The sequence below is a fragment of the Humulus lupulus genome, chromosome 5, assembly GCF_963169125.1.
Source record: "Humulus lupulus chromosome 5, drHumLupu1.1, whole genome shotgun sequence".
Taxonomy (NCBI): domain Eukaryota; kingdom Viridiplantae; phylum Streptophyta; class Magnoliopsida; order Rosales; family Cannabaceae; genus Humulus; species Humulus lupulus.
In genome coordinates, this window is record NC_084797.1 from 136317619 (window position 1) to 136333696 (window position 16078).

Sequence of the window (16078 nt, forward strand, 5' to 3'; positions counted from 1 at the left end):
GATTGTCCCGGTCGAAGGGCAAAATCTGAACCACCCTGCCAGCCAAGTAGAAATACTTGATGACAGTACACCAGATGGAAATGCTCGACCAGTCAATCACAACCTTGGCACCTCGTCAGTTGCACCATCCATCAAAGCCCAGCTTGATGCGCTAACGGCCGTAGTGCAAGGTTTGTCAAAATGTCCCTCCATAATGGATGTGGTAGACCACAGAAGTGGTAGTCCCTTTTGTGCTAGGATCAGACCAGCCCAGCTGCCAGCAAAGTATAAAGCACTAGTGCTTCCAGTATATAAAAAAAAGGCAGATCCCATTAGGCATGTTAGGAAATTTGAGGACCAAATGGAGCTGCTCGGTGTGAGTGACGATTACCGGTGTAGAGTATTTCCGACTACATTATCCAAAATTTCCCAAAAATGGTATTGGAAATTCAAGCCAAATTCCATTACCTCTTGGGAAACTTTCAGGAAGGAATTTTGTAGGCAATTCAGTGCTGCTCGGAGCCCTCCAGTTTATGCCAACCACTTGGCTGATATCAAGCAAGGAAAGGATGAATCCCTAAAGAATTATATACAAAGATTCATGAGAGAGGCCAACCGAGCAACTACTGTCGGAGACGAGGGGAAGATGGTTTCCATATCCTATGGGATAAGTTATCGGAGCCCCTTGTTGGATAGTATACATCGCAATCCAATTTCAACACTCCAACAATTTCTTGACCGAGCGGACAAGTATATGAAATTGGATGATGCCATTGAGAAAGAGGAGAAAGGCATAAATAATCCGGGCAGATCAACTGATACTCCTAAGAATGGAGGAAATGGTCAAAATGGCGGAAAGAAACGTGGGAATAACGGATCTGACTGCCATGATGAGAAGAAGTCTAAGTTGGGTCCGAACGATAAACCAACCGAGTATGAGCCCCGATTCACTAATTAGACCACTCTCTCAGCTAGCCGAGTGGAAATATATCTTACAAGTCATCAAGAGGTTCCATACCGGAAACCTCCACCCATCAGAAAAGAGATTTCTAAGAGGGACATGAACAAATTTTTTCGGTTCCGTGGAGATTATGGCCATGACACAAATGAATGCAATCACCTCAAAGATGAGATAGAATTTCTCCTCCGGTCGGGCAAGTTGAAAAAGTATCAAGCAGAGAAACCCCAAGGAGGCAGCAACAACAATTCTGGGTTTAAACGAAAAAGATCTCCACCTTTGCAACCTGAGCCTATGGACTTTACCTTAGACACTATATGTGGAGGTCCACACCTAGCTGGAGATAGTAACAAAGCAAGAGAGAGATATGCTCGGGCACTTCGACATGAGTTGGCAGCAACATCAGATGTCATGACTGTAGAGGAGCGATCGTTAAAAAATACTCAATATGAGAGTCAGTCTCTCACTTTCACAGAGGATGATGCTAGACACGTCAGGTATCCTCACAATGATCCACTCGTCATTACCATCCAGATTGCAAACATGAAGGTGAAGAGGTGCCTAGTTGATACGAGAAACTCAGTGGATATTATCAACAAATCGTCTTTTGAAAAGATGAAGTTATCTATCAATTATTTGAAGCCATGCTCTCAAATTATTTATGGATTCACGAGAAAAGGATTATCACCGACCGGAGCAATCAAGTTAGCGGTCACAGCAGGAGATGCTCCTAGGCACGAGACAGTCATGACAGAGTTTCTAATAATAGACTGCTCATCAGCGTACAACGTGGTGATTGGTCGACCGCTGCTCATCACTCTACACGCAGCAGTGTCTATATGGCATCTTACTATGAAATTCCCGACCAGTGCGGGTATGGGATGTGTCCAAGGAAACCAAAGAGAAGCTAGGGAGTGTTATAATGCTTCAGTGGTTTAGGCACGAAGGGGAGCCAGTGAGAATAACATGATTGTGTGTAGAGAAGGAAAAAAAGTGTTAGACGAGATGAATGTTGACCAGCACGATGTTGTAAACTTTACCGACCAGCAAAAGGACTCCTGGTATTACTGAGCAGCAAATCCCATCCGGTGATGATGTCACCAAATAGAGCGTTTCCCAAAGTGAGGGAATGGACTTTGATCCTTGCTTTGGGGACTTGAATAGTAGAGTGGGACCTATGGAAGAGTTAGAGGAGGTCTCAATAGATGAAAATGACCCGACCAAAGTGGTCAAAATTGGAAAGAATTTAAAGGTGGAAGTGAGAGCACAGCTAGTAGAATTCTTACAAAGAAATCAAGACATCTTTGCTTGGTCGCACAAGGATATGGTGGGTATCTCACCAACTGTGATTAGTCACATGCTCAATGTGGATGAAAACTACCCAGCAGTGCAGCAGAAGAGAAGGTTACTTGACAAAGATCGATCAAAGGCCCTGAAAGAAGAAGTTGAATGTCTAAAGGAAAACAGGTTCATAAGGGAAGCTTACTACCCAGCCTGCGTTTCTAACCCAGTCTTAGTGCCCAAGCCAAATGGAATGTGGAGGACCTGTATAGATTTCCTCTTCCCAGGATAGACCAGTTGGTTGATACAACTTCTGGTCATGAAATTTTGTCCTTTATGGATGTTTACTCAGGCTATAATCAAATAAGTATGAACCCTCCCAACGAGGATCATACCAACTTTCAAACATATATAGGCTTATACTGTTATAAGGTTATGCCATTCTTCTTCAAGAATGCTGGTGCCACCTACCAGCGTTTAGTGAATGGTATGTTCTGTGACTCGATTGGAAAAAACATGGAGGTATATATCGATGCCATGCTAGTCAAGTTAAAAGAAGCTAGGAAACATGTTCAAGATCTAGGGGAATGCTTTGCAATACTTAGAAAGTATCGCATGAAGTTGAACCCACTAAAATGTTCGTTTGGAGTAAGTTCAGGAAAATTCCTTGGGTTTATTGTTAACTTGCGAGGAATAGAAGCGAATTCTAAGAAGATAAAGGCACTCGTGGAAATGAACTCTCCAGCTAGAACTAAGGATGTGCAAAGTTTGACTGGGCAGATTGCTGCTCTAAGTAGGTTTATTTCCAAATCAACGAACAAATGTGTCCCGTTTTTTAATTTACTTAAAGGAAGCCAAAAATTCGAATGGACGGAGGAGTGTAAGCAAGCTTTTCATGCCATAAAAAATATTTGGCTCAACCTCCTGTTCTTCCAAAATCGACAGATGGAGAGGACCTTTTTATTTATTTGGCAGTCACAGAGCATGCTGTCAGTGCTGCTCTAATACGAGAAGAGGATAAGGTATAGCATCCAGTATAATATGTTAGCAAGCGGTTGATAGGAACGGAGTTAAGGTATCCCATGATCGAGAAGTTGGCATATTGTTTATCGCTTGCATCTCGCAAATTATAGTCATACTTCCAAGCACATCCCATTAAAGTGCTTACCGACCAGCCCTTACGCCAAGTCTTACAGAAAGCAGAATCTTCTGGTCATTTACTTAAATGGGCTGTCGAATTAGGCCAGTTCAAAATAAAATATCAACCGAGGTCAGCCATTAAAGGAAAAGCTTTGGCAGACTTCTTTGCTGAATGCACTGGGATTCCTGATCTTCCCTACCAGCAAGCAAATGTGACTAGGCAGAGAGAAAGTTTTCCTACCTGACAACTTTTTGTTGATGGATCGTCAAATGAACATCATTCATGAGCAGGAATTATATTGATCACACCTAAGCAACATCAAATTCATTGCACGTTGAGGTTCGGATTTAATGCTTCTAATAATGAGGCAAAGTATGAAGCCCTCCTAGTAGGGTTGCACTTGGCTAGAGATGTTCATGCCCGGTCAGTCGAAATAAATAGTGATTCCTAGTTGGTGGTCTACCAAATTTTAGGGGAATATCAAGCAAGAGGTTTGTGCATGGTGGCATACATGAATAAAGCCAATGACCTGCTAACACCATTTGAGGAGTACATTATCAAGCTAGTACCACGTGAGCATATTTCCAATGCAGATGCTTTGGCTAAATTGGCTAGTGCAAAAGATGCTGAAACTTTGAATATAGTACCAGTAGAATACTTGGTAGAACCGAGTATTAATGAGCAGGAAGCCATGCCCATCACATTAGCTAACACTTGGATGACACCTATTAGTACTTACCTTAAGCAAGGAATCTTACCAGACAATCGCAATGAAGCCAAGAAGATTATGAGGCAAGTTGCTAGGTATATCATGATGGATGGGATATTATATTGAAGAGGGTACTCTATGCCACTGCTTAGATGCATAACACCCGACCAGTAAAAAAACTTGTTGACTAAAGTGCACGAAGGATTCTGCGGAGATCATGCTGGGGGGCAAGTCTCTCCAAAATATTTTGCGACAAGGGTTTTTCTGGCCCATAATGAATGAAGATTACATGGAGTACGTGAAGAAGTGTGATAAATGCCAGAGATTTTCTAGAAAACCCAGGGCACCTCCAAATGTTTTGAAGCAAATGCAGAGTCGATGGCCTTTTGCAGTGTGGGGAATTGATCAGATGAGGAGGCTACCAAAAGGAAAGGAGGGGTGCAGTCCGCGGTAGTTGCTGTGGATTATTTCACTAAGTGGACTGAAGCTGAACCACTAGCAACAATCACCTCAAAGAAAGTGTTAGATTTTGTAGTAAAGAATATAATATGTCGCTATGGTCTGCCGAAGAAGATAGTCTCTGAAAACGGCACTCAATTCGATAGCGACTTATTTACTGATTTTTGTAATAGACATGGCATTACAAAAAGTTTCTCCTCGGTAGCTCACCCACAAGCGAATGGTCAAGTTAAAGCAGTGAATAAAACTTTGAAGGATACTCTAAAGAAGCGCCTCAAGAAAGCTAAAGGTGCTTAGGCAGAAGAATTGCCAGAAGTTTTGTGGTCATACAGAACTACTGCCCGAAAGGCAACTGGTCATACTCCTTTTTCCTTGGCATATGGATATGAAGCTATGCTTCCTGTTGAGGTTGACCCTCCTTCTCATCGGAGAAGTACATATGATCAGGTAGAGAATTACTAATTGCTAGCTGAAACTTTGGACTTTGTTGAAGAAAAACGAGAAAAGGCGAGCATGAGAGTTGCTGCCCATCAGCAAAAAGTGGCCCACTATTTTAATTCCAGAGTTAGAGATCCAAAATTCCAGGTTGGAGATTTGGTCCTTAGAAAAGTGTTCATCAAAGACCCAGCAGCTGGAGTGCTAGGGCCAAACTGGGAGGGACCGTATCAGATTGAGCAAGTCTTGCCACCCAGCACTTACAAACTTTCTCGACTAAATGGAGAGCTGATCAGAAACTATAGGAATGGCGAGCACCTGCGGAAATATTACCAATAAATACTGCTTACATAGTGGTAGCTTAGTTTCAAGTGTTTAACTTGTTATTTAAGTTTGTTTATGGGCTGGTTATTTGCTGACCAATCATTTTATTTTTAAAACAATTTTAGTTTGTTTGAGAATCGTTATTAGACACGTTTCGTCCTTTTTTGTTACGAGCAATAAAATAGATCACGCGTAGCACGGTCGAATCTTGCTATAAATTATGCATATGTGTTTATTATTTTTACTCTGGCAATGTTCAACTGTCAGTACATTTGAAAAAAAAAAATCTGGTCGGGAAACACCGAGCAGTGTTCAACTGGTCGGTATCCACCTGGCCAGGTAGATTACCAGTATTTGACTGGTTGAATATTTTTGCAGTGTTCAACTGCTCGAATGTCTTCTTTACATTCGATGTGTTTCACGAGTAATAACTGCTTAAACAGATTCGGTCAAGTAGCAAGTGACCAAGGATCTTTCAACCCTCGATCACTTGGGGGGCACATAGGGTATACTGGTATATAATTCAACACAGGCAATAAGAGCACGAGTAAACATATTTGTTTTTAGGCTGACTTGTAAATTTTTGAAGTCGAAAATGGCCGTTAAGCTAACTTGTTTTACAAAGCTTAAGTAACTTGGGAATTTTTTCAAAATTTTAAATTAGAAGCAAATATTCGTGTGTAAACAAACATTACGCTCATAAAACATCAAAGCAATAAGAGTGTGAGAAAGTATACTTAGTAGGGATTTATGAAATGTTTATGATTTCTAAGTTAGAAAACTAAGTACTCATACGAAACTTCATGGCATAAACCAAAGAGACTATACTATTCGAGAAATACTTGAATGCTTTAAGAAAAGTAAAGTGAAGTATCAAATAGCTCGGTCGTACGAGCAAAATATCAAAAGCACGAAAAAGAAGTAAATTATTGGCAAGGGGACAAAGTTTTTACAGGTTGAGCATGGCCTATGGTCGGCCAAACACATTCTTTGGTCGGTCCAAGATGCTCACTGGTCGGAAGGATTGTTTCTTGGTTGGTCAACACTGTCGTCATCAGGGGCCTCCTCAGGTCGGAAAGATAGAGCAGGAGAAGCAGGCACAGTGCCAGCTAGAAGAGCTACCTCCTCGGCAGCCTTGGCTTCACATTTGGCGAGCTCCTCGACTTTTTCTTCTTCAGAAAGAAAGTCAAGGCTGAGAGGTTTGTGTTAACTTCCAAATCTGGTAGAAGCAGTTGAAGCAGATTTCTTCGTAACGAGCGAGATCAGTTTCCTTGTCCTGCTTCAACTCTTCGATCTCTTGAACATTTTTCTCTTGCTAATCAGTTAATTTCTTGATTGTTTGGATTAGTTTGTTGTTTTCATCAGTCAACTCCTTCAAAGTTCTATCTCGATCAGCAACTATTTTCTCTACCTGCTCAATTTTTTCTTGAAGATCTTTCTCAGACTTGGCCAGATGTTCAATCTTCGCTTGGGAATCCACCAATTGATCGTTCAAGACTTTGACCAACTCCTTATAGTCTATTGCTCGGTGTTGAGCATGACTGATAGTGATAAGTGTCTGAAATGGATAACAAAAAACTACTTAGAGTAAAAGCAATTAATAACAAAGTTTGACGTCTTGATGATAAGATACTTACACTCGTCATTTGAGCAAGAACTCTTTGAAGGACAACTTCAACACTAAGTCGCTGTAAAGACTCAAAGGTTTGAGTTGTTGTAGCATGGTGTAAAGTGTGGTCTAGCAATTCCTTTCCAATATCACCAGCAATGCGAAGGGGCTCACTTAAGTTAGCCGATCAGGTAGTTGTTAAGCTAGCAGAAGGAGGAATTGATGAAGGAGTCAATTGCAGGATAGTGATAGGCTGGTTAGATAATCTCCCCTGGCTGGTCGGTACATTCTTTGTGACTTTGGTTGGAGGGTTTAAGCTACTACCTTCCCCAGATTTCCTCTTTTGGGCAAAGGAAGTGTTGAATTATTTAAACATATCTGAATCTACAAAAAAGAGTGAAGCACAAACCTCGTTAGTAAGAATGAGAGATAATATATAAGTAAATTAAAATTTTACTATTATCACATAACTTTACAAATTTCACACAATCATTCTCAAAGAAAGTTATTTATAACAAAGCACCAAACTATGGTTACTGTTAGTAGAAAAACCTGAGTATAGAATTTCATCGAGAAAGTCGTCTTCTTCTTCAGATGATGGGTTGATTTCTCTAGGGAGCTCAAGGATTTTTCCTTTCCCAGGCCTAGTAGGAACGACGCGTCTACAATTATCTTCTGAAAGAGGTTCCCTAATAATAAGGTCACTTGGTCGGCGTGAATAGGGAGATGGTTCAGGAGAGAACTGATCCGTCACCACTTCAGTATCAGCATTTGATTAGTCTGTTGTGTTCACTTCTTCAGTGGTACTGCCTTCTATGATGTTTTGATTGCTTGGTAACAACCCCACCAGTTGAAGATTTTCCACATTGACCAACTCTTTGACATTTTTCTCTTCAATAGGCATGTTAGCAAGTTCTTCTGCTCGGGAATGCATTTCCCTAGTTGGTAGAGGTTGATGGAAAGGGCCTGCATGCGTGAAAGCCATGTTGTTGGCCTTAATGTCTAGAGTGAGAAAATATTATGTGTAGTATTTTCTGGGATTCGATTTATGCGCGATACCATGGAGGTATTTAATACCTTTTTTCCTATGGAAGAGGGGGAAAAACCTGTATTCTTGTGGCTTGTGTTGGTCCTGAAGTCAAAAAGGTAATGCACTTCATGAGGAGTAGGTGGACTCCAGCCCTGAAAGTAATAAAGAATATATAGAGCATATAGTGCTTGAATTCCATTGGGAGCTATCTAGAAGGGAGAGACATTGAAGTAATCTGCTATTGACCGAAAAAAAGGATGCCGTGGGATAGTAGCTCCTGCAAAAACGTGGTATCTGAACCAGGTGCAGTAGGGTCCACCAGGATTATTAGCTCTCTGGTGAGGCCGCGGGCATATTGCATTCACTCCTTCAAGGCCCGAAGCCTGAATGTTTTTATGGAGCATTTTGGAGTTGATTTTAGAAGCTTTGGCTATGAACCAAGAAGGTGTTCCATCTTCATCTTTTCCTAGTTTTAGAGTAGTTGATTGCCGAATCTCAGTTGTGAAGCTCTGCGTAGTCTTTTTCCTGGGTTTACTAGCTTTTTGGACCTGGCGAGGAGGCCTTGAAGAAGCTGCAGTTTGAGCCTCATCACGTTCCACTACCTTTTTTGTCGCTCTTCGAGTCACTTGATGATCTTGGTCTTGACGAAGTCGATTATATTTTTTTCACCCTCATTGGCGGATGTTGAAGCTGTTGATTAATAAACTGCTCTTCGTGAAAGAAGTATAAAGACGACTGGGGAAGGATTTTCTTAAGGCGACGAAGGCGATCCTTGGGAGTACGACTGCTAGGAGATTTGGAAGAAGAATCGCTGCTTTGAGGAGTGTCGCTTGACTTGGGAACTGAAGAATCAGAGTTTGTATGGTTGTCACCTCCCCTGTAGTCGAAATGATTCATCTACAAAAAAGTATGGGGAGGTGAGTGAACCAATGAAGGCAAAGAAAAAATATTTACTACTCAGTAAATTATTTTCTTTGAGCGGTCAAAATATTTACTACCTAGTAAATATTTTCTCTGAGCTATAAAAATATTTTACTGCCCAGATAAAAATGTATGAGAGCAACAATAATAATTAGAAAAATTTTGGTGCCTAAAATGCATGAACCATTTTTTACAAGCCCGAGGACTTAAGAGCATACAAAACCGAGTGGTTAGGCTCTGGTGTCCGAGTGGCTGGGCACTGATCCGAGCGGATAGGTGTGTGTCCGAGCGGATGGGGGTGTGTCCGAACTATTGGCGTGCATGTCTGAGCGGCTTGGGAGGTTTGTGTCCGAGCAGCTTGGGAGCGCACCCGAGTGACCGAGCGGATAGGTGTGCGTTCGAGCGATTGGCGTGCGTGTCCGAGCGGCTTGGGAGGTCTGCGTCCGAGCGGCTTTGGGGGCGTGTCCGAACGGTTCGAAGAGGTGAGTGAATGTCCCGATCGGCCATATACATGTTTTCCAATTAGTTATAAGGCATCTAAAATAGGCTTTTTCCGAGGAGTTGAGAAGAGGCCAAGAAAATGACCGATCAGCTATAAGGTGCAAGGAGACGACAAATCTCAAGAGCATGGGGCACAAACATGTTTTCATACTCATGGGGTACTACAACAAGATCAAAAAGTTGAATTTGAAGAGTTCAAAAGGTTCTAAGGAAAGACAAATGTTCATCAAATACCCATAAACCCAAATATGCAATGTGGAATGGAAAATTATTTGTTCTTCAAATTTTCATAAAATTGGAGATCAAATTGATTTACCCATAGCATAAACTACATCAAAACAACCACAAATTGCATCATTCATCAAATATTCATACACAAATCCAAGAGTGCATTCCATAAGAAAGTTTCGGCACATGCAAGTTCTAACAAGCTTTTATGTAGAATTTTAAAGCTTAAAAAGCTTAGAAATGAAGATGAGGAAAGAAAAACTTACCCAAATATCTTGAAGAGGTATTGATTTCTTGAAGGATCCTTGGATTTGCTTGAAGAAATTGGACACAATTGACCTTGGTGCTCCATGGAGGCGCAGGATCTCTCTCACATAGAGATCTGCGTACTGGTCAGCTGTATAAGTAGTCCTCACTGGAAGAAAGTGAGCTGACTTGGTATATCGATCTAGTCTAACCCATATTGAATCATGTTGACCTACAGTCCTGAGTAACCCCACCACGAAATCCATTGTGATGTCTTCCCATTTTCACTATGGGATATCCAGAGGTTGCAATAACCCTGCCAGCCTCTGATGCTCAACCTTGACCTGTTGACATGTCATGCACTTAGCCACATACTCTACTACATCCCTCTTCATCCCAGGCCACCAATACAGTGATCTCACATCCTGATACATCTTCATGGTGCCTGGATGCAAAGAGTAAGGAGTAGTATGAGATTCACCCAGAATCTCTCGCCTCTAAGCAGTGTCTAACGAAACACATATTCGACCTTTGTATCTTAACAAACCTATGTCTGACACTGAATAATCTCTAGACACTCCACCCAAAACATCCTCTCTGATCTTGATCAACTGTGGATCACCCAACTGACCTTCCTTAATTATCTCGAACAGCGTAGACTATAGTGTAATATTGGCCAACTGGCCCACCAGTAACTCTATGCGAGCTCTGGTCATATCCTTTACTAATTCTTTAGATATCAGCCTCGCACTAAAAATCTATCCCGGACCCTTCCGGCTTAAAGCATCTGCTACCACGTTGGCCTTTCCTGGAAGATACAGAATCCCACAATCATAATATTTTACTAACTCCAGGCAACGCCTTTGTGAAGAATTATATTCAGGTCTTTCTGTGTGAAGAAGTACTTCAAGCTCTCGAGGTCAGGATAGATCTCAAACTTCTCCCCATACAGGTAATGCTTCCATAACTTTAATGCAAAGACCACAGCCGCTAACTCCAAATCATGAGTGGGATGTCTCTGTTCATACTCCTTCAGCTGACATGAGGCATAAGCAATCACCTTTCCTGATTGCATCAAAACAAAACCCAAACCCTGATGTGAGGCATCACAGTATATCACAAACTTCTCTTGATCTATAGGAAGACTCAGAACTGGAGCTGTAATCAATCTCTGCTTCAGTTCCTGGAATTTGTTTTTACACCTGTCTGACCATACAAACTTCTGATTCTTGCGAGTAAACTCAGTCAATGAAGTGGCAATCTTTGAGAACCCTTCCACGAAACGTCTACAATAACCTGCCAATCCAAGGAAGCTCCTAACTTCAGAAGCATTCTTTGGCCTTGGCCAATCTCTAACTACCTCAATCTTGGCTAAATCCACTTTAATCCCCTCCTTACTAACAATGTGCCCAAGGAAAGTTTCTTGAGATAACTAGAATTCACACTTCTTGAACTTTGAAAACAATATGTGTTCCCTCAGTCTCTATAGAACCAACTGCAGATGCTGCTCATGCTCTGATTTTGACTGAGAATAAACCAGAATATCATCGATGAAGACGATCACAAACTGCTCCAAATAATCCATGAAAACTCTCTACATCAAATCCATAAAAGCAACTGGGGAATTAGTCAATCCAAAAGACATGACTAAGAACTCATATTACCCATATCTAGTGCGAAAAGCAGTCTTCGATAAATATCTCTCCTTGTTCCTCAATTGACCAAACAGATCGAAGGTCTATCTTTAAGAATACCATTTTACCTTGCAATTGACCAAACAGATCATCTATCCTTGGCAGAGGATACTTGTTCTTAATTATTAACTTATTCAGTTCTCTGTAATCAATACACATCCTCAGAAAACCATCATTCTTTTTCACAAACAGAACTAATGCACCTCCTGGTAAGGAACTAGGTCTGATAAAACCCAAATTAAACAGCTCATGCAGCTGTACTTTCAATTCTTTTAATTCTATTGGGGCCATTATGTAAGGTGCTCTAGACACTGGCTCCGTCCTTGATGCCAATTCTATCACAAATTCAATCTCTCTGTGTGGTGGCAATCCTGGTAAATCTTTTGGAAACACATCCAAAATCTCACACACTAGTCTGGTCTCCTCTGGTCCCACTGTCATGGCCTGAGTGGTATCCACCACACTGGCTAAGAATCATATCTAACCTCCTTGCAATAGATTTCTAGCCCTCAAAGCAGATATCATAGGTATACGAGGTCCATGCACAGTGCCAACAAATACAAAAGGATCCTCACCTTCAGGATCAAAGGTTACCATCTTCCTTCTGCAATCTATGGTTGCCCCATACTTCACTAACTAATCCATACCCAGAATCATATCAAAGTCTGTCATCACCAACTCTATCAAATCAAGCTGACAATTCTCTGCCCTCTACTGTCACTGGCAGTGATCTGATCCATCTCCTGGATACTACTAACTCCCTAGTGGGCAATAAGGACCCAAACCCCACAGCATAATAATCACATGGTCTACACAGTATATCCATAATTCTACTAGCAACAAAAGAATGTGTAGCACCAAAATCAATTAAAATAGTATAAGGGGTTCCAACACTAAAAAGCTGACCTGTAACTACTGAGGCCTCAGCTTCTGCCTAAGTCAATGCGAACACTCGAGCAGGGGCCAAGCTGTCTGCCTTTCTGGGTTCATCCTTTCTTGCTTTTGGGAAATCTTTGTTGAAATGTCCCACTGGCCCACAGAAGAAGCAAGTATTTTCCCTACACTCCCCCAAATGGTGTCTCTTTCACCTAAGGCACTCTAGATAAGTCCTCCAGGCCTCACTTCCACCCTAGCGGCCCATTGGAATACCACATGGCCGCCTATTAGGGCCTGGAGTTAGGAAGGTATCAGGAGCCTTCCTCTTCTGATCACTCGGCCTCCGCCCCTACCTGAACCCATAGATGGAGGTCCTATCCTCCTTGACTCTCTTCTGGCTGCATTGTCCCACCAGATTTTATTCTTTGCGCTCTCAGCTATGAGCATCTTCTCCACCACCTGTGCATAAGTAGTAACTCCAGCCACAGTGGTGATACGAACATACCAGGGAATTCTAGGTTGTAGCCCCTAGAGAAACCTCTCCCTATTGGTCCCATCAGTGGGCCCCAACTCCGTGGAAAACTTTTCCAATCTGTCAAACTTCAGAGCATATTCAGTCACTAACAGATTCCCCTAAAGTATTCTGCTAAAATCTTCAGCCTTTGTAACCCTGATGGCATCATTATAGTACTTCTCATTGAACAGAGTTTGAAACTCTTCCCAACTCAGGGCATTGATATTTCTGGTCTGGGATATCACTTCCCACCAAATTCAGGCATCCTCTCGAAACATATATGTGGCATACGCCACCCTCTCATTACCAGACACCCTCACAGAGTCAAGGATGGTGGCAATCATGCTCATCCACTGCTCTGCCTTAGCTAGATCTGCACTACCCTAAAGAACTAGAGGTTGCTATTTCCTGAACCTTTCATAAAGAGGTTCCCATTTGCTTCCAGCCTCTGGCAACTCCTCAACTTTTGGCACTGCTATAGGTGGTGCCTCTGGTAGAATGTTCTCTGCAGAAACCCGTTGTTGTCTCAGGAGGCGGATTTCTTCTTTCTGCCTCATAACTCTTGCCTGTAAATCAGCAAATAGCTACTGCCAGTTATGAGGAGCTGGCTGAGGAATTTGATTCTGGTCATTCTCTTGATCCTATCTGCCATTCTGGCCCTGCTCATCCTATCAACTTAAACCTTACTACAATAGTCAACGTGGCCAGTTAGGCAGTAATAACTACACCTCTTGCCGCCTCACGGTCCAAGATCAAACAGATATTCATCCATGTTTCACAACAGATAAACATGTTGAGACATGATCATAACATTAAACATTTAACATTTAGCAATTAACCAATATCATATAACAATGCAAATAAGGATGTTCTAGCAATATCAATACTCATAAGCACGTTCTTGGTTATGATGCAGCAGTCAAGGTCCAACCTTATTAATGAATCACATGTACACAGGTAAAGCATTTATATTATATTTAAGCAGTTAAACACATAACCACATAAATGGTTACCAAACCATGAGTCGAGCTTGTCTTCAGTGGCGAGTGTACATGCCCAGCTAGTCTACAGGAACCCTAAACCTTGGCACGATTTGATACCAAGTTGTAACGCCCTCGCTACTCCAAGACTGTTGTTGTAGACTTTAAACACTTCTTAACTCGCTAAATGAGTCATTTGGCTATAAACGTGCATCTAGGTGTTATTAATAGGCTAAGGTGAAAATCTTGATTAAAAGGAATGGATATATTTTATTTAAAACATTAAACTGTACATGGGCCCATAAAAGTGTTTACAAATTTATTTACAATCCAAAATGGTCATTATAGTGTAAAATTCCAACCCGCCGACCTAAGCAGTAAAAATAAGATTAACCCTTAGTTCCTCTGAGAAACACCTTAGCCATGGTGGTCAAGCGGTCGTATATGTAGACATCGCCACCTAAGCTCTCCACTCAAGGCTGGGTGAGCTTTTCTTTCCCTTTACCTGTGCTACATAGCACCCATGAGCCAAGGCTTAGCAAGAAAACTTATTGTTGCATATATGTAATATCAATAAATGATTATGGTAATCACGTTGGGGCTTGTAGCCCTAATCAGATAAGTGACTAATGAGTCACACACTTGGTAGGTGACTAATGAATCACACACTTGGTAGGTGACTAACGAGTCACACACTTGGGCTTTGCACCCTAATCAGATAAGTGACTAATGAGTCGTAAACATGGGCTCCGCACCCTTAGCCATGTGACATAACAGTCAACTGAGCCTTTTGGCCCTGGCTCTACGTAACTAGCCTTTAGAATAGACAAGCGCTTTTAGTTTTCATCGAACTTAGGGTTGGTCAGGCATTTCATGCTCATGGTGATTAGATCTAACATTTCGGCCTATGTTAAACACATTAATGCCGTTCTTGACTCTTAAGCCAATGCCATACGACCAGTGCTCATATCACCGCTGAACTTGACTAATAAGTCACATCTTCAGGATCAATACTAAACACCATTGTCGTTCTCTAAATAATAAGTCATTTCCATACACAGATAAGCAAAGCTGCTATGCATATACTATGCAATCAATGTCAATATATAGAGCACTCAACATGCTTCATCAATAACCTTGGATGTCACATATTGGGTGCAGTTTTCTTTCCTCTAGTTCGAGCAAGAAATAATAAAAGAATGACCATTGAGAACGATCAGTCCTTAAGTCCCTTAGCGGTCACCTAGTCATAACCAATATGAAATCCCATCAATAAAAATAAATAATAAAAGGGTTTATAATCTAAAACCTCGCTCCCGGGGCCTCGAATTTTACTAAAACGGTTAGTAGATTCGATCCCGAGCCTTAGGAAAAGAAACCACGAGCCTAACCCTTGAAAAACTCCTCCCTGACACAAAAGGAAGAGGTGGGTCGCGACTTGACCTAGTGAGTCGTGGTGCGCCCCCAAGACAGAGAGCAATCTATCTTGAGTACCATGGGCGGGTCGCGACTTGGCCAAGCAAGTCGCGTCGCGCCTGCCTAACAGAGCCTATAGGAGGCTCTATCTTGGGCCCAGGTCGTGACTTGCTAGAACTCAGTCACGACTTGACCCCACGAACCCAGCTGCCCTGCCATTTTCTCAATTCAAACGTCCATCAAACCATCCCAAAATCAAAACCATCAACAAAACAACATATCCACTAGTTTAACCACAAAACCCAAGCTTTGAATCATTTAAAACCACACCAAATAACCACTTCCAAGATCAAAACTTAAGCTCAAGAACTAACTTAAAAACAGAGCAAAACCAGAAAAACATGGTTGAAGCCTTACCTAAATCACAGGTTTGAATCCCCTTCAGCTACTAATCACAACCCTAAACCCTCAAGCTTTGATCTCCTAGCTTGAAACCTCAATCTTGCTTCAAAAATTCAAAGGAAAAGAGAGGAAGAAATGATGGAGAGGGAGAAGGAAAAGAACTCTGTTTTTGCTGCATAAAGTTTCTACAACCAGCCACTTAATTTAAAATATAACCCTTGGTCAAAAGACCACAATGCCCCTATGCTCATTTAACTCCTAAACAGCCACCCAAGGGCAAAACAGTCATTTCCCACTTATCTCGCTAATTATAATTAACGTCTTTTAATTCTCGTTATTCCCAATATTATCAAATAATAATTAAATCATATCCCA